The sequence below is a fragment of the Saimiri boliviensis genome, chromosome 5 (assembly GCF_048565385.1).
Source record: "Saimiri boliviensis isolate mSaiBol1 chromosome 5, mSaiBol1.pri, whole genome shotgun sequence".
NCBI classification, from domain to species: Eukaryota; Metazoa; Chordata; class Mammalia; order Primates; family Cebidae; genus Saimiri; species Saimiri boliviensis.
In genome coordinates this window covers 92,043,673-92,071,048 of record NC_133453.1, presented here as the reverse complement: position 1 = coordinate 92,071,048, position 27,376 = coordinate 92,043,673, and positions in this window count along the sequence as shown.

Below are 27,376 nucleotides of genomic sequence, written 5' to 3'. Positions count from 1 at the left end.
CCTGCAAAGGACATAATCCCATTCCTTTTTATGGCTGCATAGCATTCCATGGTGTATGTATATATATATATATATATATATATATATATATATATATAACATTTTCTTTATCCAGTCTATCACTGATGGACATTTGGGTTGGTTCCATGTCTTTGCTTTTGTAAATAGTGCTGCAATAAACATGTGTACATGTTTTTACTGTGTGTTTACTGTAAATGTGTCTTTACTGTAGAATGACTTATATTCCTTTGGGTATATAACCACTAATGGAATTACTGAGTCAAATGGTATTTCTGGTTCTAGATTTTTGAGAAATTACCATACTGTCTTTCACAATGGTTGAACTAATTTACATGCCCACCAACAGTGTAAAATCATTCCTATCACTCCACAGCCTTGCCAGCATCTATTGTTTCTTGACTTTTTAATAATCACCATTCTCATTGGCGTGAGATCTTATCTCATCAAGGTTTTGATTTTCATTTCTTTATTGATATGTTGAGCTTCTTTTCATATGTTGGCCATATAAATGTCTTCTTTTGAGAAGTGTCTGTTTATATCCTTTGCCCACTTTTTGATGGAGTTGTTTTTTTCTTGTAAATTTGTTTAAGTTTTTTGTAGATTCTGGATATTAGACCTTTGTCAGATGGGTAGATTGCAAAAATTTCCTCCCATTCTATGGTTGCCTGTTCACTCTGATAATAGTTTCTTTTGTTGTGCAGGAGCGTTTTAGTTTAATTAGATCCCATTTGTCAATTTTGGCTTTTGTTGTAATTGCTTTCAGCATTTTCATCATGAAGACTTTGTCCATGCCTATGGCCTGAATGGTATTGCCTAGGTTTTCTTCTGAGGTTTCTTTGGTTTGGGGTTTTACATTTAAGTATTTAATACAACTTGAGTTAATTTTTGAGTTTTCTGCATATGGCTAGTCAGTTTTCTCAGCTTTTATTTATTGACTAGGAGATCCATTCTCCACTGCTTGTTTTTGTCAGGTTTGTCGAAGATCAGATGGTTGTAGATGTGTGGTGTTATTTCTGAGGTCTGTGTTCTGTTACATTGTTCTATATGTCTGTATTGGTACCAGTACTATGCTGTTTTGATTACTGTGTGCTAGGCACTTTCTGACAACCAGATCTTGTGAGTGCTCACACACTATCACAAGAACAGCAAGGGGAAAATCTGCCCCCGTGATTCAATCACCTTCCACTAGGCCCCTCCTCCAACATTGGAGATTATAATTCATTACGAGATTTGGGTGGGGTCACAGATCCAAACCTTATCAGAAGGAATCTGCATTTGTCCAGCACTGTTCGAAGAAAAGCAGGTAGACAGAAGACTTGTGTTCTGATTATACCTTATCAAGGAGCGGAAATGGTTTATAAGACTGCAACTTAAATGAATTATCCCTTAATATAGCCACTTTTATTTTACTATATCAAATGACGTTTTGATTACTAGGTTTATTTCCTTTCCCAAACCCATAGCACCAGAAATATTATGTCCTGACACAAATGCATAAGAATGATATAACGGACTTTGAGTATTTGGTTAAGGTTGGGAGGGAGCTGAGGGATGAAAGACTAAGGTGGGTACACTAAAATCTTAGAAATCACTGCTAAAGAACTTAACTGTGTAACCAAAACCACCTTCTAAAAAACTATTGAAAAAAGAAATCTGCATTTATGCACATATTAGCATTGCCAATTAAAACTTACAAATCACAATAAATAAAACAATATGCTTAACATATTTTTTAAAAAAAAGTCCTGAAAAGAGGACCTGGATTAATCATTAAAAAGTGTATTTACCATTGTATTTTAATCAATAGCAACTATAATTTATGAGTCAGTTCCTTATGATTTTAGATAGCATGAATCTGTTCCTAAAATTTGATCAACTTCAGGTATATTAACTAAATTTTGTTTCTGGCCTGGGAAACTTAGACCCAAGTCCCAGTTCTTGCTTTCCAGTAAGCATAATCTTACCTGAAAGATGAACAAGCCTATCTCTCTGAGTTGGTTAAGTAATCAAACATCTACTGAATATGCTTTCCAGTTAGTATGCTGAATATAGGAAGGAACACAGATTATTTTTTTAAAGACATCGTTCTTTCCTTTGAAAAGTTTGCATTTCAATCTAGTTGAGAACACAGTAAAATAAGCAGATTATTTAAATTTGATCTAATAAGTAATGAGAAAGAGGTATATCCAGAATTCTTAGAGTCCAGAGAAGAACCTAATCAGAAAGCTTAAGAAAGGCTCCCTAAAGAACAGAACAGTTGAGTTAACTCTAAAATGACCCATGTGTTGAAATTATTCCAAAAAGACTTTAAAGAAACTATAATGAGTGCGCAACGTGGTAAAGAAAAATATGCTTATAATGAATAAAAACGTAAACTATCTCATCAAAGAACTATAAAATATATAAAAGGACAAAATGAAAAATTTACAGATGAAAATTATAATATCTGAAATTTTAAAACACAGTCAACTGACTTAAGTATAGATTGGAAGTAACAAAGAGGTCACCTGAATGCACATTAGTAGAAAACTGACCTGAAGAACAACAACAAAAAAAATTATTTTAATGAACAGAACCCAGGAACCTTTGGGACACCTTCAAGGGCTTTACATAAAGGTCATTAGAATCTTAGAGAGAGAGAGAGAGTGGGAGGGAGAGGGAGAGAGGGAGAGAGGGAGGGAGGGAGGGAGGGAGGGAGGGAGGGAGGGAGGGAGGGAGGGAGAGAGAGAGAGAGAGAGAGAGAGAGAGAGAATGAGAATGGGGCAGAAAAATAATTGAAAAAATAAAGCCCAAAAACTTTCCAACACCTTAGACAAAGTGTTTCTGTGTGATATGTTATTGAAAAACCTTATTAGAAAAACTAGATAAAAGTCTTACAGTATAGTGAGTGACATTAGGAAGAATGGAGCAGTGAGAGGAAACTCTCAGTGTCTTACTGTGTTAATGGCTGAGGGCTTTTTCCATTCAAAAACTGTAGGGATATTCACATGTATCTCTAGTTTTTATGTTAATGAAAACAATTTTATAGGAAAATAGTCAGTAGAAATAAGATGGCCAGAGACCTAAGTTTTATATTGCTTTAGCTGGTATTTTCACTTGTGCTGTAACAGAAATTCTATTTAGCCATTTAAGCAGAAAATATAGTTCCACCATTTTTTTATTTTTTATATCACAAGATAACACATGAGAGATACTTTAAAAGACCAAAGATTTATTTAAAAATTCTTATTTATTGCACAACATCAAGTTAGTTGTTTATGGAATAAAATGCTATGAAAGATAGCAGCGAGAAAAAAAATTTTAACAAATGTCTAGTACATGCTATATGTACTATATTTGATCACCTTTAATAATGAAAGAATTAAAATAAATGGAAACACTAAACCTGTATTGAAAAGAGTCAAATTGTCAAAACTTCCACTAGTTCAGTAACTTCATTGTATTCATCAATTGTGAAGTTGGAGATTATTGAACTCCAATAAGGACTGTGTTACTATTTATATCATCTCAGATCAATATTTACTTCTTTTCATTGTCATTTAAGTATTTCTTATATTCTCTCTCAAATATTTTTTATAAGATCATCATATACTTTCAATTTGGCAAACTGTTACTCATATTTCAAAGACAGACAAACTGAAGTATAATTAAGTCAAAGAGATTGTCCCTAATCAAAAAGTAAAGAGTAAATACGCAAATAGCAAAGATAAATTAGAAGACAAATCTTAAAGTGATTAAATTCAGCGTGGTCAGACAGGCTCATGCCTACAATCATAGCTACTTGGGAGGCTGAAGCAGAAGAATCACTTTAGCCAAGGAATTCAAGGCCAGCCTGGGCAGCATGGCAAAACCGTATCTCAAAAAAAAAATATATATATATGTTAAAAAAGTGATTAAATATAATCAGAATATTATAGAGCTATGCAATAATAAACTAAAATTACTTTGTTAAAAATGTAGATTAGACATGTATTTTTGAAAAATAGTATGAGACATAACTTTTTATTTTTAGTCAGAGACATTTTATGAGTTATTTATTTACTAAACACAACTCATACTTTGGAGCTCACAAAAGACAAAACACAAATTTTTGAAACCATACAACCACTTTTAAATTTTAATAGTGATTTATGGATGTATATAAATTTTGACCCATAAAATAATAACAGATTCATTTATTTAATGGCCTTAACCTTATTCAAAGAGGGTCCGTACAGCAATATAAAAGCTCTGGAAAATAGCAACCTTAATGGTTTTGTTACCTTTTAAGATTTAAATGACTTTTCTGAAAGGGTATCCAAATTAGTTCTCAATTACTTTAATAGTTATCAGCAAGTAAACAAATATTTAAAATTTGATGGATTCTTACTCATATTTCACTATCCTCTTAAGATTTTACGAGGCCTCATGATGCTTAGCAATGGTTTCAATAAAAGATAAGGAAAAGTATAAAGTTGATCATATCAGTCCATGTCCAATTAGTATGTAGAAATCACAAAGTATTTTGAACAGGGAAAATGTAATAATAAGAATTATTTACAGCAGATTAGAGTAATAAAATAATGGCTAGGAATAACCAAAGAGAAGTATAAGCATGTAGATGAATAGCAGGAAGAGGAGATTGCCACTGCACTACAGCTGAGACAGAGTGCGCAAGGAAGAGTCAACCAAGACACCTCTGCCCTACCAGACTAAGATTGAGACCTCATTGGAAAGAGCACGGCTAGAGCTCTTTTGAATGTGGATAAGTGGCTGAGAAGCCCTGCTGGTGGAATTTACTGAAAATCTGTCCCCTGCAGGTTTTACTCTGCAGGGGAATCTATTCTCAGGGAAGTACTGCCCCTCAGAGTTTTCAGGGAAAGTCACATAAGAAATGCCAAGAGAGGTCATTCAAAGGGATATGCCTTACTAGCAATTCTCTGTCATGAAGGCACTGGAAGAGGTACTGGGAAAATCTGCTGGCCACTGGCTCCTGTTGCAGGAACCAAGATCTGTAGAAGGGAGTGCTTTGCATGGCTTATATGCTGGAGAATCCAGAGAAACTGGTTAGCAGGAGCCTAGCACCAGGGAAAGTATACTCTGTAGGAGTCAAATGATGGATAAAGTTGACAGGAAGCTGACCTGAAGGAACAATAGAACCAGGAAGAAAAACACCCCTTTCTCCTTCAGTGTTCCTCGGCCTTTTCAATAGGCAAGACTTACTATCATTCTAGCTGGCAAAGATAAATATTTATAAAGTCTACTTCCATTATCACATAGCAGGCAAAGAACGGTAGATTTGGGACTGTCAATAAATTGAAATCTGACATATTTGTTTTCCTAACCTAATCAGATTGTATCCTGCTATGCTTTAACACCAAAATCATAAATTATTTTATTATTTGTGTAAAAATGAATGGATAAATTTATTTACAATCAACAATTTAAATGACAAAAGAAAATAAATGTGAGTGTTGGTAATCATAATTAAAAGTGTACTATATTGACTAAGCATTAGTGTGACTGGCATGTCTACCATGTAGTAACTGACCTATTTCATCATCTCATTTTGACTTGACACTCAGGTTATAATATCTGTAAATATTCACTCTATGCAGAAGATGCACAGCCAGATTTGCAGCATGATGTCATAGTTCACCGTTTATGGCCTTTCAGCCTTGTTCAATCAGCATTTATCCCTGGACCGCAGATCATTATATATTCCATCAGTGCTCCCATAAATCCATGGCAAGAGAGCCACTGTTAAAACTGGAAACAAATGCTTGGTATGTTGGAGCTAATGAGGTACCAACTTTTGCCCTATGACAATTGACCGTCATAATGTACCTATCTGACTGGCCTTAGCACATTTTAGAGAAAGCCAGGGTAAATTGGATTCTTAATAGCACATTGAACAGAAGTCAGTCAATAGAGGTTAACATAATTCTCAGTATGAAGTTTTAAATTGTAAACAGTTTTAAAGTGACCAATTCTATAACAGAGTGGACTGATATGACACACAATGGGCTTTTGGCTTTCCTAGCAGATGGGCCTCCTTTGGTTTTGGTCCTGAATACAGCATTAATTGAAAGTGCATTCAGTTCAGAATAGAATAGCATTTTTTGTGGAAGAGCTAGCTTATTGTTTGATTCAGACAAAGAATCCTTTATCTGTTGAGTGACTTGTCATCTTATGCAGATGTAAGCTATGTAAAGAATGACTTTTCATTAAAGCATGTTTAGCATCTTTGCAATTGTCTTTGGTCAGATGGGAAAGTTTCTGGCTGAAACAGTGGAATTATATCCTGTGGTTCATGCAATCCACAAACTGATTCTATGTGGGAAAACAAAAATAATAAGAAAAGAGTTTTGTTTTTTGTCTTTTCCCCCCTTTGCTCTGCAGAATAACTGTGCCAAGCAGCAATTTTAGAACACACTGAGGACTTGCACAGGTGGCAAAATTTGCCAAGTTATATGGGGACAAATTGCTGAATTTGGCTCACACCACATTTTAAAAAATTATTTTTTTGCTAAGCTTCTGCCATTTTCCTATGGACTAAGATGTATTAGCCCCCATTAAACCCTCCAGTGCTGCTTCTGACAACTTACCGTGCTTGCAAATAAGCTTTATAGTGTTCCTGCATGCTCCAAACCATTTTATATGCAGCTTTCTTGCTTCCTTTTCACTATTAACAATATGATGTCCTCTGCAGGCCAAGAACTTCCACAATTGAACAAATCAACTGGAGAAGATCTGACAAATGATGGCACAGACCTATGAACAAAAATTGTTTTTCCCAAGCACAACCCTAACCACTGAGAATCCTTCAAAATTCTAGTATTTCTTGTCCTATGTGTGCTCCCTCACCGTTGGTATCTGATACAGTTCGGTTGTGTCCCCACCCAAATCTCATCTTGAATTGTAGTTTCCATAATCCCCATGTGTCATGGGGAGGACCAGGTGGAGACAATCAAATCATGGAGTGGTTTCCCCCATCCTGTTCTCATGATAGTGAGTTAGTTCCCATAAGATCTGTTGGTTTCATCAGCGGCTTTCCCCTTTGCTGAGCACTTATTCTCTCTCCTGCTGCCTGGTGAAGAAGGAAGTGTTTGCTTCTCCTTCTGCTATAAGTTTACTGAGGCCTCTCCAACCATTTGGAACAATGAGTCAATTAACCCTCTTTCCTTTACAAATTATCCAGTCTCAGATATGTCTCTGTTAGCAGCATGAGACGGAACTAATACAGTATCATTGGGAGATTGGGGAAATCGTTAAGAAACCCATTCCAATTTGAAACAGTCAAACCGTTTGGCACTATTCTACCCTCCCAAATAGCCTCACTAAGGGCTGTGGGAAGATGGAAAGAGCTTAACAGAGCAATCTTGAAATATATGTCTCCTAGAAGGGGTCAAGGACCCAGCGATGACTTTGATCCTTCCCAGGGACCTCAAGTGCCTCCAATCCCCTCAAGCAGCTCAACCTACATCTCAGTTGTAGGTAATGTGATACATGCCTCCATCATAAGCTACACATTTCACATATACACAATTTTGAACATCAGAACACCTGAAGTCATTGGGCAGGGTGAAAAAAAATTATGGTAGAGAAATATGGCCTGTCCTGGTGGCATTTCTCCACAATTTCTGTACCGCTGCAGAACAACTAGAATATTTCACACTTTACATAATGAACTTTGTGTTCTTTTACATTTTCCATTTTATGCCATTTCAGTTCCCCTTTTTCCTTTTCCTGATGTTTAATGTTATGTTTTGAACTTATGTTGTGAGACATTACAAGGTAAGGATCATGTATTATGGAATAGTGGCATCTCTTTGTGTCTCTCTATGCCAGACTGATGTCGCTTTCTATAAATAGAAAGAAGACCTGCAGGAGGCAAGTTCTAGACTTTTCCTTCCATTCCTTTTAATAGTTAACTCTAATGATGTCCTGTTCTCACATTGTGATCACTAGCTCAATGTATCAACTCATTTCTTAAAGCATATTCTCATCCAAAAATGGCTTAATTAAAATATACCTATCTCCATCAAAGAAATCCCTCACAAAAGTTTCTCTTTGAAGTGGATGTCAGTGTCCATTATGATAGTTGGATACTAGAGAGAGTTGTAGTTCAGCCATTTTCTTAGAAATCTGGATTAAATAATGTAAGAATCTACTAATCCCTATTCTGATGCATATTTGTTTTTATTTGTCATAAAATTATTTTATCTCCATGGCAAGAATACTTACTTACTTAGTTAATTCACCAAAATACAATTAAAACATGATTCACTAATCATCAGGCATATGCCTTTAACCAGATCAGATTAAATTACTGTAGGGACTTTAAATCGTTTCCTCTAGTTCAATGGTTCTCAAGGTTAGTGTGCATCAGAATCACCTGGAAAGCTTATTAAAACACAGATTGCTGGGTCCTTTTCCTAAATATTTTAATTCAGTAGGCCTGGGGTGGGTTCCCATAATTTACAATTTTAACAAGCTACCAGGTAATGATGCCGCCGGGCCAAAGTCCATAGGTTGAGAACATATGGTTGACTATATAAGCAAAAGAGGTTAAGAGTGAAGAATTTAGTGGCATTATACTTGGTATGTTCAAATTCCGGTATCAACCATGATAATTTTTGCATAGCTTAGTAACTTACTAACATAAACCACATGTTACATTTAAGTTTGTATTGTTAACTGAAATTAAATTTTTTTTCTGGATAATCTTAGATCTGTGTGCACAAATTCACAGGAAAATGACTGCATATTTCTTCATATTGTTCTTTAGAGTACCCTCTATAAGGTGAATAATTTATTTTCAAATTCCTCCTTGTGTTCTATTTGAATTTGCCACATAAGCTCTTTTTTTTTTCTTTATAAAGAATTCTGGTTACATGAGTGATTGTGAAATCATTTGGAAATGATGCTCTGTTTTCATCCTAGCTGTCAGCTATAATACTCTTAAGATAATACAGGGCCCTAAAAGGGAAGGAGACTGAGGGAAATTGGGCAATTACTCTTCTTTGCACATCCCATTCCCACTCTGAAATTGTACACCACAGACAATTGTACACTACAGTTCTTTTAATTATCACTTGAATTCCTTCTTGATGTTTTGCATAATTTTTTTTTTTTTTTTTTTTTTTTGAGACAAGGTCTTGCCCTGTTGTCCAGGCTGGAGTGCAGTGGTGCAATCATGACTCAATTGTAACCTCAACCTTCTGACCACGAGTGATCCTCCCAAGCTCATCCTCACTTTAGACTTATGAATAGTGAGGACTATAGGCACAGTGTATCATCATGCCCAGCAAATTTTTAAATTTTTTTGTAGTGATGGGGTCTTGTTATGTTGCCCAGGCTATTTGCATACTTTTTAATTCCAGTGTTCATAATATTATGCCTTGTAAACATGATCCTCAGAACTCATGGGGTTCCCCCTTCCTCTACCAAAAGAAAGTAGAATCAGGGAATCCAAATGCTTTAAACATTGGTGACAGCAGTTTCTTGCAAAAAATTTCTTTGAGAAGGCCTTTCACTCTATCATGAAATTGATGAAGGAGAAATTTCATTCTATTTCTCAATAACTAATACTAGCACTTCTCTACAATGTCATTGATCAAATAAAATGCCAAGTTGAGATCACGTTAAAACTTTTAAAACAAAGTACTGCAAAAATCATATAATTGTGTTGGATGAACAGGTAAAGTTATTACATGTCATGTAGTAAGAAACTACTATTTTCTGCCTTTGTGCAGGTGTTTCAAATATGCAGCACCCATGATAATAAATCTTTATTTTGAGAATATTTAAAAACAGACATTTCATTACAGAAAACTTGGAAAATATAAAAAAGCACAGGGAGTAAAAATAAAAATTATCTGTAAACTCTACACTCAGAGATAAGTATGTGCTTTATACAGGATGTAAAAAATGCACTTCATACAAAGATGTAAAATAAAGGAACCAGAGAGAGAATACTTCACAGAAAACAGTTGCTCTGTTCAGATTATTACCCTGATGAGTAAAAGGAAAATAAGTATTTCCCATCTTTTTTTTTTTTTTCCGTTGCTTTTCTTTTTCTTTTTTGAGATGGAGTTTCACTCCATTGCCCAGGCTGGAGTGCAGTGGCACAATCTGGGTTCACTGCAGACTCTGCCTCCCAAATTCAAGAGATTCTTCCACCTCAGCCTCCTGAGTAGCTAGGATTACAGGCATGCATCACCAGACTCAGCTAATTTTTATACTTTTAGTAGAGATGGGGGTTTCACTATGTTGGCCAGGCTTATCTCGAACCCTTAACTTCCGGTGATCCTCCTGCCTCGGTATCCCAAAGTTCTGGAATTAGAGACATGAGACACTGAACCTGGCTGAAGTATTCCCCGTCTATCTCAAGAAGTGAGAAGGCTTTATAAGGACCTGGTGGTAATTGATAATCTATTTTCTGAGACGTGAGAGCACACAGGGACTGGTGCTTGAAACTCACCTGAGAGGACTAAATGCAAGTCTGTGACAGGAGAAAATCAGGATGGCACTGGGAACTGCTCTATTCCTCTGCTTAGTACGGCAAGAGCACATGAAGTCTCCTGAATCCCAAGTAGATCCTTACTAGAGGGAACTGGGATGAAGATGCCTTAAAGGCATCTCAGCAACAAGCGGCTGTGGGATGTACCATCAGGGGCAGGAGTTAGGGGGTGAGTGTTGTGCTATGTTAGACACGTACACTGCCCAGACAACCCCATGGTGAATATCCAGAGAACACCAACAGTTTCCAGAAAGGTACTATTAGATACCCACCTATCCCAAAGTGTGCCAAGGCCAAATGATAAAGATGTTTGTAAAGTAACAACTTCCCTGCCCCTCACTTCTCCCTTTCCAGCTTGATTAAGAGGGTTTAAGAAGCCTCGGCTAAGCAGGTGGGTGGAGGAAAGAAAATGCCCGGGAAGGAGAAGGCTGACCGCCCCTGCTTCCCACCAGAAGTCTCTAGACTCAGCAGAAGAAAACAAGTATCTTTAAATCTACATGTAGTTCAGAATTTTCACTGTGGAAATGGTCATTTTAATTATTCAAATTAGATACCAGCTAAAAGTAATTAGAGGCCTTTTTTATTATCAAAATCTGACCAGAAAAATCACGGACCTTCCCTGGACTTCATTCAAGGAATGGGAGAAAACTGTTAGGTTGATGTTAAAGTAGCCGCAGTTTTTGCCATTAAAAGTAGTGGCATTAAAAGTAACGGTAAAAACTGCAATTACTTTTGTACCAACCTAGTATGTGGTATTAGGTTGTACCAATTAGATTGGCTGTAACAATCTAATATCCAGAGGAAAGGGGCAAAGCTGCTTCCTCTTAATCCCTGTGAAATCCTGATCTTTGAGTATAATGATAATACATTACATTCCAAAATATAGTTGTGCCAAAAATATATTGAACTTGTCTCCTGATTTGTTTCTTGTTCACCATCTTTTCTTGATAGTTCCCATAATTTAGACACTATTTCTTTTCTCTTCTTTATTCTTGTTTCATCACATTGAAACTTATGAAATTATTTATTATTTAAAGCAAACTTTAAAAATAACATTTAAACATAGTGCCTAAAACATAAATGTAGTAGATAATCAATAAAGATATGTCTGAACAAACAGAATGAACAAAAGCACATTTCTTTCAGCTTAACAGTTGCTACATGACAAAACTTAAAAAGGAAACAAAATCCTTTCAGTATTACCTAATTTTAAAATAAGCACTCAGTTGTTCTTCCTCATTGTTAAAGCCTTCCATTTTAATCTATCAAAAAAATTAAGGTACAAACTATTCTCTAGGGATTCTAGAAGTATAATCACTGCTATATCATAGCTCTGTGATAAAATAGCACAGGCAGAAGTTTCTGCACTAAAAGATAACTAAGAAATCCCAAATAGGAATAGAGTAAGGGGTCAAATTGTTAAAGGCTAAGAACAGGTTAACAGTACTAATTTCTAGAGTAGGTGGATGAGGGGTCATGGCTAGAGCGAGACACTTAGCTGCCAAAAGAAGTCACAGTTTGAACAAATCAAGAGCTTAAAGTCTTGGGTTATTCAGTCACAGAGCTAACAGGTACAAAGCAAGAGATGAGGCCATGGAATTAGAGTGAGTGCTTATCATGGTTAGAGGTATCACACATCAATTCCTTAGGAGGACCCAAAATTATACTCTCATGACAGGCACTTTGTCTATTTAAAGTGTTAGTTTATGAGAACAATTGTCTGATACCAAGGACTTTTCTAAGGACATAGCTCTCCCCTATGTGGGGATTTTGATCTACCTTTATCATCATGCATTTGTGCAATCAATTTAAAAATTAGTTTAGCAGTGGACAGCAACAGAGGAACGAAGTAGAGAAGGATGATGTCTCAAGTATCAAGGAGTAAGTGACAGGATAAGTGACAGCTTTTGTGGCTAAGGAAATAGGAGGGAGTAGGGTAATCAGCTCCAAGGACAACTGCCTTGGCAACACGTTGCTTCTTCCATCCAGGCCAGATCACCCTCACACTCTAGCTTCCCTCCCTGGAAAGCTGAAGAGTCCCAGACTGAAGAGTTAGGCTAATTGGAATGGTACAGGTAGTGATCAATTTATAATTCCTAATGGAAAATGTTGCTACAAAATCATTCACTTTGCAAAAGAGCCATAGATAACCCTCTAAAATATACGCATAGGAAATGATTGCAGCCAAATTCGGATCATTTCCAACAGTATAACATTTTTTTCTTGGATTACAAAGAGAATTTTATGACACTGGCAGGCATAACTTTCTCCAGCATTCTAAGCATCTTCCTGTCTTTCTTGTTCCCACACGTTAAATCAGCAGTGTATGACTTACAATTTGACTTGCTTCCTTTTTTGCAAAGTAGTCAGAACATGATTCCATTCATGAATGACCTTTCTCCTCCCTCTCAGATGCTGATTTGGGCAACATTCAGATCACTTTTATTTCATCTTGGGAGATAAAAATTTGGTTGCCCCAGGAGTGGGAGAACTTAATGACTGTTTCAGTAAAGCATTTACGGAGTCAGTATTCAAAGCCATCTGAAATAGTTGGCAGAGTTAAACAATAAATGGCATTACTTTAATAAACTGGGAGGGAATAAGACTGTCCCATTGTGCCTAGCAACTGTTAAACATTATGTTCTTTCTTGGAATCTAACAATGCAATGTTTGTTTCATTCAGTACGCTGCATTTTCTCCTAAAAAACAATCTTAAGATAAGCTGTGTAAGTATATTAAGAACATAAATGCATGTATGTGTGTATGTGTGTGTGTGTATATATATACACATATATGTTTGTACATACACATATTCATAGGCATATAAAACAAATGAAGGCCACTTTTTAAATCCAATCATCTGTCCAGCCCACAAATAGATAACCGTGCATCAGAATAACCAGGTTTATATTGACTGTAATGAGTGTATACAACAAAAGCAATATAAGAAGGCAAAAAAATGATGAAAGAGAAACAATACTAAATTGTTAAAAGTTTAGGCCTTGGATTTAAAGGAACCTCTGCCATGCAAAAATAAGTCTTTAACTTGTCCATTCTTTTTAGATATAAAATGGGGATGATACTAGCAGCTTCATCAGAAGGTTCAAGTGAGGATTAAATGAAGTAAGGCTTTCAAAATGTTTAGCAAGGAAATGACAATTAGTAAGTACTCAAAAAATGTTAGCTTTAACAATGGCACAATCAAGATCAAAACTCTACTTGGTTTTAGACTTTCAATATGTTAAATTAGGTAATATGTTAACAATAAAAACATAAAGGACAACCTGGGATAGTTATCTAATATCAATCTCTATTAGGTCTGCACTTTAATGTAAGTTACTTACTTTTCTTCTTGGCTGTGTTTATCAGGGAACATATAGGACTATGTCTCTGGTATACAAAATTCATTCTACATAAAAAAAAATAGCCTTGTACAGAAAGCATTTTCTTTGTGTCAGCATGTGTATGTGTGTATAGGAGCTTGCATGTGTGTGTGTACACACGTGCTCAGGAGATAAAGTCAGGAGAGGCATATAAAGAAGCATGTTCATCATTAAGATTTGATGTGTTGCTACAATCCTACAATGTTTGACAATTCGCAATGGCTTAAATGCCTAATACATTTAATGACTCAATATATACCATTTAGTTGGTTCCTTGTACTAAAAGGAGATACAAACAAGACTGGGAAGGGAGATAGTGACTGGCCATGGAAAGTGAGAAAACAGAGCAGGTGCTCTTCCCTGGAGATACCTTCTTTTGAGACTAAACAGAGGAGGATTCTATTGACTATTTTGCTTGCAGGATGTAGAATTTAAGATCATCACACTGGAAAGAGTCTCCATCTAACACTGCTTATAATTACATTAGAATTTTCAAAGACTCTTAGTTACCTTGAAGAGCAAGAAACCACAGACTAAGATTATTCCTGAAACCTACAATTATTGCAAGACAAATGATAAGTAGAGAGAGCTCACATTTCCTTTTCCTCTATGGAAGTCCAGAAATCTTCTGTTGTACTGCCCACATCTATCAGTAGCTCCCTCTCCAAAAAGGAAGACCTGATACTCTGACCGGTAGGCACCAGAGGTATTAATTGGGCTATATTTTACTAGTGCAGAAGACTATTGTGGCCTAGTGGCAATAAACCATGCTATTTCTTTTATCTGTCTCATAAGTACAAACAGGTTGGGAGTCATAGGAGCAGGAAAATTGTTCTCTTCTCTTTTGTCCATCATGCAGCTGGTGAGTAAATGCACTCGAGAAGCCAGTAACAGGTAACAGGTCTCTCGTCTCTCTCTCTCTCTCTCTCTCTCTCTCTCTCTCCCTCCCTCCCTCCCTCCCTCCTTCCCCTCCCTCCTGCCTTCTCTCTCCCTATCTCTCTCTCTCTTTCTATCTCCCTCCCTCCCTCTCCCTCACCCTCTCCCCCTCCCTCCCTCCCTCTCCCTCCCACTGTTCTTCTCTCTCCCTCTCAGTGTTCTCAAATATAAGAGATATAAGAGTTTTAAAATTTGGGGCAAGAAAGAGTCTCCATTTGGATTCCAAACCCAAGATATACTCCTATATATCTACCAGAAAGCTTTGCCCTCAGACCAGATAGAAGAAAGTGGAGGTATGAATAGGGAGGGTTAGGATAAGCAGTGTATGTAAGGCATTTCCTTAGCCATTACTGAAGCAGAATGTGTTTTTCATGTAACTATTGCCCTATAATCATGCATTTCCTTTATAAAATATCCTGGGGAAAGAAACTGGAATTTCACATTAATACTTTCACTTGATAATTTAATAAATAATTCAATTAACTTTTATTCGATATCTGCTATATAGATATATGGCTTTATAGTAGCATTACTTATATTGAAGGGATAAATAGTAGGGTTAGAATAAAATTCACCTTGACCTCTTAACAAGGATAAGTGTATCTTAGTACCTTCTCTAAAATGTGATGATACAGATTAAAGTTGAGGTTCACAGTAAATAGAATGTGAGTGGGCAGGTGCAATAGCTCACGTCTATAATCCCAGAACTTTGGGAGGCTGAAGTGGGAGGCTTGCTTGAGCCCAAGAGTTGGAGACCAGCCTGTGCAACATAGTGAGACTCCATCTCAAAAGACACACACACACACACACACACACACACACACACACATATAAATCATGTCAATCAGTAACAGAATTAACTATAGAACAATGTAAATAAAAATACATATAGAAATTAGAGACAATCAAACTAAAATACCGGGAACATCGAGTGATGGTTATTTAGTCGCCATCTACTTTATTTTAGATATTGCTTTTAATTCATTACTATCATAATCATTTTAGAAATCTAAACTTCAATGCTGAGTAATATGTGAAAAATTTAGGCAACCCGGATGTTCCCAAATATTTTTTCAGCTTTTATTCATTGTTTTATATCTATGTGGATATAACCATTGATTCATGAGATTTTCTTCAAGACCAATGATTTTTTATGTATTCATATATTCATACTTTGCCTTATTCCAAAAAGGATATGAGGCAGCAGAATATCATGACTAACTATCTGAGAGGAAGTTGCTTGTCCTGAGATTAATTAATTTGCCTTTCTCTCTCTCTCTTTTTTTGCTTAAAGTATGTTTTAGAAGATGAGGAATTTTTTAAAGTTTATCTGCTAGAATAGGGTAAAGAAATTGGAAGTTTACATTAATACTCTCACTTGATCATTTAATAATAACTTAATTAACTTCTATTTCATTCCTGCTATGTAGATACCTGGCTTTATAGTGGTATTACTTACACTGATACAATGCCTGATGTTTTTCAATGATTAATGTCTCATTTATTCCTCCAAACTTTGAGTAGGTCATCTGTAGGAAATTACACAGACACACACAGACACACAGACACACACACACACACACACACACACACACACACACACACCCCTTTCAATATTAGTAAAAACAAGCCTCAAAAATACAGTAAATTGTAGAATCACAGTCTCCTGACTGGCATTCCAGCTTTCTTTTCATTGCTCTGTCCTGTGCTATCAAAGGCATAGGAACTGCCTCAACTCTGCTCTCTCTTTTGTGAGATCTCTTTATTAAAAAACAATCCTATTATACATGATAAACAGTGAAAAAGAGTTTAAGATCATTGAATAAAATATACTAGAAATGTGTTCAATTTTCTGTCAGCTAAGCCCCCAGGTTGCTAGGACACTGCCCCCTTCCAAGAACCTTCTCATACATTTCACATGATCTCTTCTCCTTTCAAGATGTCTCAACCGACTGCCATCAGGCTTTGGTAGAATAGAATCATCTCTAGCAAGTAACACAGCTCACCATTTAGTTATTACAACATTCAGTGCTTTTTGCTTATCACAGCCTTAAGCCCTTCCTGGAAGGTAAGATTTTTCTCAGATTGGCAATACGCAGACATGAGAAAAGAAAGCCACTGACAGAATTTATGAGGAAAAGACACGACACCCAAGGTTGCTTCAGGATGGGGAAACATGTCTTAATTTCTATCTCTGTCTCTCTCCCCATCTCTCTCAGCCTCTCTCTCTCTCTCTCTGCCACCACAAGAAGCAGAAACATAAAACCAAATAAAAAAAAAAATTCTGTGTCTTAATATCTTAATCAAGGCAAACAACAGTATAAAAGCATGACTGAGGAAAAGGAATTTGACAACTAACAGTCAAAACGTGATACACGAAGATAACGTTCTTGCATGAGAATTTTAGAGAACATCTGATTGATTGATAAAAATTGTTAGGCTTTGAGATTTAAAAAATTTAGGATGAATCATGCAACGGACCAGTAATATAAACTTGCCAGAGGGGAAACAAAGGTTTAGAATTAACCATAGTTACGGTAATCACATGTCACAGTTTTGCTGGAACTGTCCTAGTTTAACCCATAAAATTGGTTTAATCCTCGTCACTTTCAAAGGAATACTTGTTTGGACAAAATACATCTGTGGTCGCCCTAGCCATAGAGGATGAAGCAATCTTATTTCGATGCATTTCAAAAAGAAAAAAAAAACACAGGAAGTGTGTTAGAAAGCTGGGGACATGCCATTCTCTTTTTGACAGTTCATTACAAAAAGGCAAATGCAGTGGCCTCAACCAATGCATGTTTATTTATCAAATTGAGTAAGAACCCACAAATCCATTTTGAATTACTTAGTGGAAACCAAGATCTTTCATCACAGAAATAAAAGAAAGCAGAGAAGGAGAGATAAAATTGGCAACATTCTCTGAAATTCAAGCTGAAAACCATGTTTCAGCAAAGGAAACACAGAATCCTCAACCAATGCCATGGCACACAAGAGCCTTTCCACATGCCAGACAAACCATTCTAGCAAGATTTCTAGTCCAAACTGGGATTGTGAGTATATTTGTATTTTCCCTACTTTAAGAGAAGACTAGCAGAATTTTTCTCGTAAATTTAGGGATGCATAATCACATGTTGTTTTACATAAACATGCATTCCAATTTACATAAATTTGCATAACACTTTCCCCAAAAACCTAGCTCTGAATATGTAAAACAAATTAATCTGTGCTCTCTAATATTATTATATTCAAATAAGACATCCAGGGGCTACTACAAGAGATAGGCTTACCAGAGATAGCAATGGCATCACTCCAAAACTCTTTACTAAAAATACGTAATAGTTACAGATTAGATAAAAGTTGAGTATTTCCAGAAATTAAATTGAAACAGTAAAAAAAAAAAACAAAAAAAAACTGCTAATAAAATAATCCCAGATTGAAATAAGTAGATGAAATACTTGACATAACTCATTAAGAATTATTATTAGGGGTCCTATTTGCCAAGTTCTTCATAGCCCTGTTTAGTTCTTCAAGTGTGTTTGCTCTAGCATAGAAGCTTTTAAAAAGGAAAAAACTTTTTTCATTTGTGTTTTAACAACAAAAAAATAGGCAATTGTTGCTGTTACTGTTATTGTTATTGTTATAGCAAAAAAGCAATGACATTGTTTACTTTCTGATTGGCAATAAAAATGTTTCAGAATTGGTTCTTTCCTTTTCACAAAAGGGGAGAAAATTAATCTTCTAAGTCCTCTCCTTTATAAATAAATGTACTTCGTAAATATTTCTGTGCTGTAAGATAGTCTATGACTTGCTTTACAAGTATGTTTTTAAAAGGATTTCATAAATAAATATAAAAAACAAAAATACAGCAAAGTATTGACCTAAAAATCTTTTATCTGCTATATGAGTGTATGGTTCCTAGCTACTTAGGTTAGATTCATAGCTGGCAGCTCTTAGCATCTTAACATATCAAAGAAAGTTTCTGCAGGGGGAAAAAAAAGATGAGGAAATGATAAAGCTGAAGATTGTGAACCACTGAAAACGGAGCAAAGATTAAAGTAATTCCATTAACACATGAGTCAGATCATGCTACTTGCTTACTCAGTGGCTTCTAATAGCTTCCCATCACCCTTAGAATAGAATTTAAATTTACCAGGACCCACAGATTCAACACAAATTGGCTCCTAGCATCAACTCTAGTCTCTTTGTTATCCTCCTCTCACTTACTTCATTCCCATAATGCTAACTTTCTTCCTGTGCTCTAAACAGGCCATGCAGTGCTCTGCCTCAGGGCCTTCCTTTGGTTTTCAAAGGTACTATGGACCCGGGGAGAGGGAGATTAGAATAAATCAAGTTAAAACACCATGAAGTTCTCTGGTCTTACCAAGATTCAGCCATTTTTCCTGAGTGAATCATTCTTAGATTGTTGCATGGTTTTGGCTAACTTTCAGAGTTCTAAAAAAAAAAGTTGATTTTGACAATTTGTGCTAGTGTTCTCATTGCTTTTATAAAATAGTAATTTGTTGGAAGTCTATACTTTGTCATTCTGGAAATTGCTTTCAGGTCAGTGCTTCCTTAAAACTCACTAAAACTTGACAAGTGGTAGGTTGTTAATAATTAGTTCCATGTGATTTCAGAAACTGTGGTAGCAGATTTTTTTTGTACTCTGTTCAACATTAAATCATAAAGCTTATTTTTTTCTAGATAGATCACATTAAATTTTATTTATTCAACAAATGTATATTGAGCACTGACTTGTATCAGTTACCATCCCAGGCACCAGAAATATGGCAGGGACGATGAAATGACATTTGTCAAGAGGTCCTAATGACGTGAGGGAATAGACCACAGGCCACCTGAGGAAAGATAATTCCAGGCTGTCTACAACAGATATACTTTAGATTCAAGACACAAATTTATCAAAAGTATAAAGTTATAAAACAGCATACCATGCAAATAGTACTCGAAAGAGAGCTGGAGTAATTATACTAATATCAGATGAAATAGGCCTCAAGAAAAAAAAGTTACTAGAGAAAGAAAAAGACATTCTATAATGGTAAAAAGATCAAGCCATCAGGAAGGCAGAACAATTTTTAAAATATATGCACCTAACAACAGAGCTTCAAAAAACATAAAGCAAAGTAGACTATACTGAAGGGAAAAAATAGATAATTTAAGAAGATTCATCACCCTACTTTTAATAATGAATATAAACTTGGGAGAAAATCAACAAGAAAATAAGTCTCAAACAACATTATAAACCAGCTAGATCTAACAGATACCTAGAGTATAATAGAGACATTTTACCCAACAGCAACAGAGTACATATTCTTTGAAGTGTACATGGAACATTCTCTAGTATAAACCATATACCAGTCCATAAAACAAGCCTCAAACAAATTAAAAGAATTAGAATCATATAATTTAGAATAAGAGGAGGAAATTTGAAGAGTTACCAACTGATATGAAGAATCACAAATTGAGGCAACTTTTTTTGCTTTATAATATTTACTTGCCATAATATATGTTAATGTTGATAAATAATGGAAATATTACTATTAGTTTTAAATGAATTAATAAACAAAATTATTTTCAGTTTTAATTTTAATTAGTAATATTAAAACTAATATTACTATTAGTTTTAAATGAATATAAAATTATTTTCAGTTTTAATTTTAATTAGTAATATTAAAACTAACATTACTATTCTAAATGAATTAATAAAATTATTTTCAGTTTTAATTTCTACTATGGTAAATATTGATTGATATAATCAAATGAATAAAAGCTTTTTGAGGGTTAATAATTTTAAAGAGGGTTCTCTTACCAAAAGATTTGAGAACACTGATTTAGACTAATAACTTGGGAGATATGTTTGGGAGTCCACCGCAATACCTATTACTCCACATTACAAAAACAACTGTTTGCAATAGTTCCTCTGGAGGAAAGACAGAGAGGTAGTAGGAAAAGGAGCTTAATCATTTGCTACATTTTTGTATGGCTCTCAAGTCCCAGGAATGAAACATACAAGTTGTGTTTGAGAAATTGAAGGTAATATACTGTGAGTGGAACATCAGAAGGGTGTATGATTGTGGGAGAGTGGAAATAAATATGCTGAAAGTATCTATCTTGTCAGACAGATAGAATACTATTATTCTAATATCTGTAATACAAAGGAATAACAATTGCATTAAAAATTATCAATTAAGCGCTATTCAGAGAGGAATCACTTTATTGTCATCTGGAAATAAAACTCACTACAACATTCCCACTTGAAATGCAAAACCAAGCCCTCTGAAATGTTAACAATCTTAACAATTTCAAAATATGCACCCTCTCATGTTATCTATGGATATTATTTATCTCCTTCAAAATGAAAACTCTAAGTCTACAGGTATTTTTTTTTTTTTTTTTTTTTTTTAGTCTAGGCAAGTGAGGAGAATTTATGAATGTGTAGTTCTATACCCAGAGAGCAATTGCCATGAGTTAGAAAAGTGAAAAAAAATCCACTTCAAATAAAGCAACGTGACTCCTCCACTCCCACCTCCAACTCTTTGGGCTTTGGAAGACCTAACCCCCACCATTTTCTAATCTTCAGCAGGGATTTCATATCTAACAGCTGCTATTTAGGTAGCCCCTTATGCTATGAAATTCAAACCCTCATTTTATCTCCTTTCCCTACAGCAAAAATTGCAATATCTCACACCCAAGCTCCAGCTGTCAAATTCACACACCATTTCTATTTCAATGGCTAGAATAATCCCTTGCTCCCTTGTTTTCATTGAACAAGAATGTGCCAGCTTTAAAAAAAAAAAAAAAAAAAAAGGAACAGGGAAAAGACATTTGTCTAAACTCAAATACTCAAGGGGGAGAAAACAGCTTGAAGAATGTAATGCTTTGTTACAGGCATTTTGCATTTGAAGCACAGTTTTTTTTATAAGCACATATACACACTCAAAAATATATAAATATAGGTAGATGGACATGAGACTCTACAGGCCTTTCTTTTTCAGAATGCACTAAGTCAGTCAGAGAAAATATACACACATAACTGTGCCAAAAAGCGAGACAATGTGACCATATCCATGGCAACCATTCTTAAGTTAAATTTTATTTTTTAAAATAAGAGAGAAAAATGTTTCTAAGTTTTCAGTCTTTCACATCCATTGTGATACTAGCCTCCTATAACATGGTGGTTTTTGCTTAGCATTTACAGAGTTAGAAACCCAAATTCCAAAGCAGCCTTAGAAGCAGGGTGCCCCTAGTGACAGTTAAAATAAGCAATCCCTGAAGGCACCATTTGTAAATTAACACACAGATGCAATTTCAGCTGTCTCCAGTCTGAATGGGAAGAGTCAAATGATCTCTGTTGGGAGAAAAGAGTTCTTAAAGAGTTTGATGCCTGATTCTGCATGAAGAAATATGTGAAGAGAAAGGCTCTAAAAAAACCTCTTGAGTGCTTCCTTCGATCTGTGGCAGGGGCATAACTACCTGAAATTGGGAATATCCTTTTAGCAGTGACAAGGACAGAAATATGCAGGGAAAATTGCAGAATTCTCAGTCTTAAAAACATTACATTCTTTGAAACAAATTGTAATCATTTGTAACAATCTAATTCCAAATGACTTGAAAATTAGTTGGCTTTATCTAGTAAATTCTTCTCTCAAGATATTTTTGACCAATATTACTTGTTGCTTAGTTTCATAACCTACTGTCCATGAAATAATTATGATGGCATCCTGGCTGCTCTCCCTGGCTTAAATGTGTCCCTCCCTAGTCAATTGAATGGGTCTTCATTTTCACTTTTCACCACCTCTTTGTTGTAAAAGCTTTGACTGGATTCATATAACTTTATTCTTATATATTAAATCTTCTATAATGGGGTTCAGCCTTAGCTAATCCAAACTCATCTCTTTAAGCTTTTGATAAACAACCAAGGATGATTTCCCTTACATTTCTCCCCAAGCCACGTTGTATCTGCCTTCTCAAGACACCAAGCTCAGCCTCAGCTGAGGTTGTGAAGAAGACAGCACCATTTTTTTTTATAATAAATGCTGTTCACCTTCCATGAAGCCAAATCAAAATCAGCTTCAACATTCCGCTTAAGGTCCATGAGGCATAGCCTGACATCTACTGCTTTCAGTGATTTCTCTAACATCTGGGAGGTTATTTTACCAAAGGTAAGAACAAATAAGCATTAATATTAAACAATTAGGTTACTAATAAGGAACTTTTTTCTAAATATAGTACCTTAGATATTCAGTTAAGACCTAAAAAAAGTGTAAAATCATTAAGAAAGCAAAGATCAGAATTACTTTTAAAAACAAAATGGCAACACTCACAGGAGCCAACCTATCTAAACGATAATAATCTCTTTGCCATTTCTAATATACAAGATATTGTCTCTCCTTTTACAAAAAAAAAGTTGCCTTCTTATAACAAATGTTTATGAATAGAAGCTTTTTAAAAAAAAAAAAATACATTGAGGACAGGAACTCTAGCCCTGTATTTCTTCTTTTTTCCTTTACAATAGAAACCCTTACCTTCATTAGAGCACAGACATAATCGTTATTTCTAAAACTTAAAACTTTAAGCTAAATGAAAAACAGCTAATGTTTTTGCTGTAAGGTAGTTTGCCAACTTTAGAAAAATATCTTCAATTCTTCAAACAGATGGCAAGGCCACCTTTAAAAAAATATTAAGCTTGCTAAAATAGATACAAACTGATAGTTCTACTTCTGATAAACGCTGCTGTGGACAACCGAATGCCTCCCATTCTGTTTCAGTAATAAATCACTTTCCTGACTTGAGTTAGTAATGAGATTTTTAATCATGTGGATTGAACATATCCTCCAGTTAATAAAAAAAGTATCACCTCTTTTTTATCTTTAATAAAAGATTTGTACACTGCTCAAATGATTGGTATTACATTTTTAAAGAACCCAAGATTGATGTTTTGCAATTCTCCTTTCCATTTTTCTGGGCTTTTATAATTCAAAGGTAATATGCCCTGTAATTAATAATTCATAGGGTAATTTTAAGGCTTTTATTCAAAAACCTCTTTCCTATTGACTTTAGAATATGTCATAAAAATGCAGGTATTAATATCTTGGCAATTCCCAGCTCTGTATGGATGAGGTCCTTGAATTTAAACAACTCAAGATTGGTGCTTCAAAAATCAGGAGACATAATTTTGAACCTTAAGGTTCAGAAAAGACAAATATCTTTTTAAAGTGCTATTTACACCATTATATTTCTTTCAATTGACAATTAACCACAGGCAGATTTCTCTTGTTATTCAGGTAATTGTCAGGATTTATTTTTTTTTTTAGCATGATGATTATTTTGAGGAATAAATCAGAGGCAAACAGTTCTATCTGAAAACATTTTTTAAACAACTGTTCTAAATGTGCATTTAAGCATCTGGATTCACTAAAAGATTCATTCGAAGACATTTTTACCTGAAGGCAAAGCTTTGTTTTTCTCATTATTATCTTTCAGGCACAACAAAGTAATAGGTATAAGGAGGGGAACACAGGAAAATCATCTCCACATTTTTTCTCTTTTAAATATTTTTCCATACACTGCTCTGGAAATCTATCTGATCAGAGAGTATCAGGGTGTCACTCACCAAGTTTGTTAGAAAGTGATCCTTACAAGGGCACACAAAAGAGTGTGCTAGCATTTACTGGCCAGTAAATTCCACTCTTTTCTCATAAAACTGCCAAGCATCAAGTAAGGATAATTATGCATGGAAAAGAGTACAGTAAATATAAAGGGCTTCAGAAATGCAAGAGGTGTTATCGTTTGCCAAACGGCCCACATTTGTCTCATGGAAGCTTGATAGAGTACAGATGGAAAAATTTGCACCTATTGAAGAACAGCTCGAAGTACATCAGGATGCTGAATAAGCAATGACCCTCTTGTTAAGAAAATAAATCACGGTAACAAATAAACAACACATTACTATCTTCCTACCACTTTGTGAACAAGAGCAGTGGTGGGTTCACCCTTGAATTTCTTGAGCAATTCACAGGACCAGACGTTTATAATAAGGCTCAATAAGGATTAAACAATAATATTTGAAATGTGAAGAGCAATATTCGACCCACTCAGGCACTTGGAGTCTCTGTTCCTCTAATCCTTCACCTATAAAAGGAAACAGCCATCTAATCCAGATGTTGTGAAAATAGTTTAGATAAGACCAATAAATCTGAGTCATTGCTCTACTACTACAAAATATGGCTTGTAATAAATTTCTTTTCTTGGATATAAAGAATGCCGGAAACCAATGTAAATTATATGCAAGGAGGAAGCTGTGGTGCTTCAGGAGTTTTTTCTGGCCAAGAACCAAAACTTTAAGATCTACTGTGCTTTGATCAAGGATTTCCTAAATAACTCAAGCTGGACCTTAATTGTTAAAGGTCGAGGTACAGACCATCATTAGCTAAAGGGAGCAACATGTTTTACTTTTGATTCAGATTTGGTATGACAAGACAAATAAAAATAGCTTTTAGAGAAAAATATAGAATACAAAAAATCCATATGTCAGAAAACTTTCAGTTATACCTCTTGATGAGTTATTATTTTACTCATTCATGCAAGACTGGCATGCACTATACACTGTAATAACAGTTTCTATACAGAGCAAGACAAGCCTCCTGTCCTTGAGAGCCCTACTGATACACACAAGTGAGACACACAAGTGAAGAAATTCGTGTCCTTACACACATGCTATAGAAGCATATGACAATACAGGGGCCTAGAGAAAAGATGTCAGTTCTATGTGGGGTGTGGCAAGGTAGAGAGGGTTGTTTGGTATACTTCACAGTGAAGTGAGTGTTGAATGTTAAACAGGCTTTCATCAAGTGTGTTCGAACATAAAGAAGGTCATTCTAAGCATATGGAGGAGCAGGAGCAAAGGCACCACAGACCAAAAATCATGCTTGACTAATGGTTGAATCATAGGGTATTGGAAGGTTAGAAGGGGTTCTGTAAGAGAAAACCACTTCAGAGGTCACTAGATCATGCATTAAATTAACTTTCTATAACATTTGGATGGTGGTCAGTGGCCAATTCGGAGCCATTAAAGGGTTATAAATAGGTGAATTATATGCTTAGTGTTTCATGTTAGAAAGATCACACTGGTAACAGCATGGAGGGTGGACTGGAAGAGTAGACTGCAGAGACTCCAAGATTAATTAGAAGACTCTGGGAACAGTTACGATGCTAGCTAATGGGGCAGAGCTAAAGCAGACGTGATAGAGATAAATATATTGGATATTAAGAAGGTAGCACTAGAAGCACATGGTGACTATCTGGATTTGTGAAAGGAAGGAGAATAGAGTGATTTTAGGATGAACTTTTGAAGTACTGGGACTACAGGCATGAGCCACTGCACCGAGCTGAGTATGAACTTTCAATTTCTTCTTTGGTACCTAGAAGATGATGTTATTCATAGAGATGAGAATGTAGAAAGAGTTGTAGGTTTGGACTTAAAGGTAATTTCATTTATTCCATAAGTAACATTTGATTTCCTGAGGCCATGAGTGTAAAAAACCAGGAGGTGGCTTGAATATACAGGTCCAGAGCCCAAAAAGGGCCAAGCTGGTGAAGTAGACCCAGGTCTCCTATTAGGAACAGTTGATGCCTTAAGAGATCACCTACAAGGACTATTTTCCTGTAACAGAATCACCAAAGTTTATATTTAAAAATATATATTTCTAGGCCTTTCCACAAATATACTGGGTCAGAATCTTGGGTTTGGGCCCAGAAATCTACATTTCAACAAAAATTTTTAGGTATTCTTTGGCTTACTAAAAATTGATAGGAAGAATATTTCTCTTCTATTCATTGCTAAATGTCTAGTTTTTTGAAGTGCCTGGCATACAGCAGCTTCTTATAAATAATTGCCAAATGAATGAATAAAAGAAAGAAAAAAGTAAAGAGCTAAGAACATTTTGAATACTTCTTATCTCCTACTTACTCCTTAAATAAACAATTTCTCTTTGGAATTCTAGAAATACATTCCTATAGGCTTATTTTGTTCTATGTACTGTATTCATTACAAAACTAAGCATATATTCCTTTTTTCCCCAACATTACTTATGGATTACTAAGAAAAATGTGGAAACCCCTTTCATGTAGCTGTTTCAAAGTATATATACAATTTTTACTTTTTAATGGATAAGTATTTGGATACATGAAGCATCATTAACCCTGAAAATTCTTTTTAAGGCTTTAATTATCATCTGCATAGCTTTTCTTTTCTGTTTCTTTATATTCATTCTTCATTCTCTCTATCCTATATTCAAAAAAAATCACTGATGATATTTCTTGAAACTTCAGTTACTAACCCCATTGCCCCTGACTGCAGTCTCCAAATTCCAACTACACTTTTTCTTATAACATTGCTTTTTATCTGTTTCCTTTTCTCTGGCTGATTTTTTTTTTCTTCTCCTTTCAAATGCCCACCTGCTTTCTCTGCTCTTGAACTCGAATGGGTTGTTAGCAGCAAAGAGATGAGAGACCT